Here is a 4,150-nt window from a genome sequence, read left to right as displayed (position 1 = left end):
AGAGAGAGAGAGATATGCTGGCTATAGTATTGGCTGAAACCCTAAAACCCTCTTCAGACTCATATTGCTTAGGCAAATGTTTATATAGAAAACTTGTCTATAAGAATTACACAAGTGATTTCTAGACATCATAAGCACATAAATATGCAGAGGTCACTGCCCTATGAAAGGTAGCTCAGGACACTTTGCAGACGTTGCTAGTGGGTAAGAGTGTTCATACATCATCAGACTTTATGGCATGCCCATCCAGACTGTCACATATAACCCTATTGATTGACTCCGTCTGCTCTCTCTCTCTCTCTCTCTCTCTCTCTCTCTCTTGTTCTCAGGGATCCACACTGAGCTTCTATCAGACAAAGAAAAGCATCGAGGAGATGAACAATGCCTTTGCCCACCTCCCTCAAGGAGTGATTTGGAAGTTTAATGCTTCCCATTGGCCCAAAGATATCAAGTTGGCTAAAAATGTGAAAATCATGGACTGGCTTCCTCAAAATGACCTCCTAGGTAAGGACTGCACAGAAGTCTCCTCTTTTTACACTCATATACATGTGATAGTCACCAGGACCTACTAGCTAGATGTGGATGTAAACTAATATTAGAAGGAGCTGCTATTGATAGCCTTAGGAGGACAGAGAAGGTACACCATGCTGAAGAGCTAGGAGAATAAATCCAGCCTTTCAAAGTCATCAGAGGAGCCCATTTTATTCCATTTTTATATTGTGGCAGGCTTCAGGTTTCCATTGAGTAATAGCCTTCTGTCACATTACATTGGCTGACCTCTATCTGCCCCTGAAAGGACATTTTGAATGTAATACACTGTGGCAATTGAACTAAGGACACACAAGTTTACTGCTATTGTCTTTAGTTAACTGCTTAGCACCTGACAAGCATGTGTCACATAACAGGAGTGATCAGACACATTCTTATCAAAACTCTTCTTACAAAGGAGGGGTTTGAAAGATTTTGATGATTCATAACTACACAATGTGCCAACAATGCGTGGAGTTGTAGCAAGCCATGGGAGTACTAGCTTGAGTTCCCTCAAAGTAGGCTATTGAATTGGGTTAGTGTTAGTTTTATGGAGATCGTCTTACATGCATTAATAATAATCTTTGTTTCTAAGGTGCTCTTTGGAGACCTCTTACTACTACATTTAATAATTAAGGGACCATAGGAGTATGGTTCAAAAATCAGCAAAGGCCACAGATTTTTGTACCCTTTAACTGCATAGTATTTTCTAGAGAAGATGAGCTTTTCCTATGAGACACATATAAAGATAGAGCTCGATCATCCAATTGTCAACAGTCATTTTAATTTTTTTAAAGAAACATGGGGCAGGTATTAGGGTTTGGAAGGACAAACATGTCTGCCACATTACTACCTGATTCATATTCTTCAAACTATGGAAATTTTTTGTTTGTTTTCAAATTTAAAGTTTTTTCTTTTATTAGATTTTTAATTTACATTTCAAAAGTTATCCCCTGTTCCAGTTTCCCCTCCAGAAGCCTCCTATCACACCCCCCTTTACCCTCCCAACTATGGAAATTATAATACACCGTGGACTTTACTCAAATATACATGGAAGTCCTACTGGTTTTTACTTATTTTTCTCTGAAGTGCTAATTTAACTGACCCTTCTAAACTTTTCAACCTAAAGTGTTAAACCCTTTTTGCTTTTGTAACAGCTCGCCCAAGCATTTGTCTCTTTGTTACTCATAGAGGAATCCGCAGTGTAATGGAAGCTATCTAACATGGGGTTCCCATTGTTGGGATTCCAATCATCTTAGATCAGCCTTACAACATGGTCCAAGTAGAGGCATGAAAGTTTGGAATTTCCATTCAGCCTGACGATGTCAAGGAGGAGACACTGGTCCTGAAGACAAGACAAGTCATGGAAGGCAAGAGGTATATAGCTATCACATGTAGTGATCATCAAGGTTAATGTAGCTCTCATCTAAGAGCAAAATGGGGGAGACATTTTCAATAGAGAAGAGTCACCCAGGAAACAGAATTATGCATTATAGAGTTGACCTGTGTCCTCAGAAAGTAAAACTAAATAAATTATAGTGAGGTACTGAGATTAACTTTTTAGTTTATGGATACATATATGGGGCCTCTTTGAGTGAGATAATGGTTTTCTTTAATGAGAATTCCATGCGAGGCAGGGGGTTGCCTTACACTTCTATAAACATAGCACACTCTTGTTCTCTTCCTCCTCTTCCTCTTCCTTTTCCTCCTCTACTTCCTCCTCCTACTCCTCCTCTCACTTTGTCTTTTAATGCTCCTCTCATTCACTTTTAGAAATAATTTGTCCATGAGATTCAAGTCTCACCTCTGACATTATCTTTCTAGTTCATTGATTTTATTTCTAGCAGCCTCCTATAATGCTAGCTTACTATATAACTTCTGTCTTAACATTTAGGGCTTACCAACACTCTACTTTTCTGTATTTTCCTCTACTTTTATACCTTATTGGAAGGTAGCTATGCTCCCCATTATACAACCAATGCATGCTTTGGTCTTTATTAAAATCTGCAAACTTAAGTGTGAGTCCCTTGTCTTCCACTTACTCCTCAGTGCCTAACAAAAGGCCCCCACTAAAAAGGTAGTGAATGTTTTCCCAATTAGTGATGCAATGAGATGGGCCCTGGGCACTTCAAGGTAAACACCTCCTACTAGACCTCAATGAACTCCCTTAAAGAGAAACAAGTATTTCCCCCTTATAACAAAGAAAGGATAATTTATTGATGCTTCAAGGACAGAAACCTGAGTCAATTCTTCAAATTTTGTACATTCCTTTATAATTAGGGACTCAGGCAGGACTTGTTATATGGAAGAAAAACAACTGTGTAATGGAAGGCATAAGACCTAAAGAATTAGTAGGTTTCAGGGCAGTTATAAGTATTTGCAGTTTTACTGTGGTGGATGTTCATTTTCTGAAAACAATTGGATTTTCAGATAATTAAAGTCTGAATTGGCATTCCTCATTGCGCCCCATGATAGAAGTATTTTAGAGTAGAACAGAAATGATACTGTGCACCTTAAGGGCCAGCTCTATAATTTGTAAAAATGTGAGAATTCTCCTTTAGCCAAATAATTTTGACATAGTGACAAACCCACAGGACTTAAATGAAGCACAGGGTTTTGGAGAGATGGCTCAGTGGATAACAACCCTTGCTGTTCTTCCAGAGCACTGGAGTTTGGTTACTTATACACGTACTGTAGGGCTCGCAACCACCTGTAAATCCAGCTCCAGCGAAGTCGATAACCTTTGCTAGCCTCCATAGGCAGCTGCATTCATGTGCACATATACATGTTTATAAGCTTACGTGCACACACACACACACACATTAATTAATTAAAAAGGAAAAAAATAAATCCTTAAACCAAGCACAGGATACTACTATGCATAATGTATAAATATGAAGCTTGAGTTAGGAAAACCAGTTCTGACCAATGTGATATTTTGTTAGTATACGAAGGAAACAAGGCACAATTCTCCAAATTCTTCACAGTATTATTTGTCAACAAGTGTACATTGATACAGAGTAATTTTTCCACACATATGATATTATATCAACTATAACATTATCAGTACTTAATAAAGAGGTATGGTCTAGTCCTGAAATAGAAATATTTTTATACCTTAGTACTTTTAGGATTAATTATTAATCTGAATGAGTAAGATTATATTAAACTTTTAAAGTAGATCCGGCTAATAGGAGGTGTGTACATTTCAATATGTAATACACCTATGGGTACAGAATAGAAACATTTGGGTATCGTGTGTGTATTGGGGGGGTGTTAAGGAGAGACATGAGGTCTCAAAATATTGGCACATCACTATGATAATATCCCTTCTGTTTTGACTCACAGGTATAAATCTGCAGCAATGGCTGCCAGAGCTCAGACACGCCCACCCTGTTCCCCCTGCCCAGAGGCTTGTGGGCTGGACTGATCTCATCTTGAAGACAAGGGGTGCAGCACATCTCAAGCCTTATGCTTTCCAGCAGCCATGGCATGAGCAGTATCTGCTGGATGTCTTCCTCTTCCTGCTAGGGCTCACTCTGGGCACCTTGTGCTTTGTGGGAAGGTTCTTGGTGCTGTGATGAGGTAAATGTGGAAAGCCAAGAAGATGAAGAAGGCATGA

General features: G+C 39.0%; 1 pseudogene; it reads left to right on the top strand.

The window, feature by feature from the left end:
- Window positions 1-335: 335 nt before the first annotated feature.
- Window positions 336-4,150, top strand: LOC116895622 (annotated as a pseudogene).

Source organism: Rattus rattus, chromosome 3, assembly GCF_011064425.1.
Source record: "Rattus rattus isolate New Zealand chromosome 3, Rrattus_CSIRO_v1, whole genome shotgun sequence".
NCBI lineage: Eukaryota > Metazoa > Chordata > Mammalia > Rodentia > Muridae > Rattus > Rattus rattus.
The sequence above is the reverse complement of the archived record's forward strand: the minus strand, read 5'-3'. Positions and strand labels throughout refer to the sequence as shown.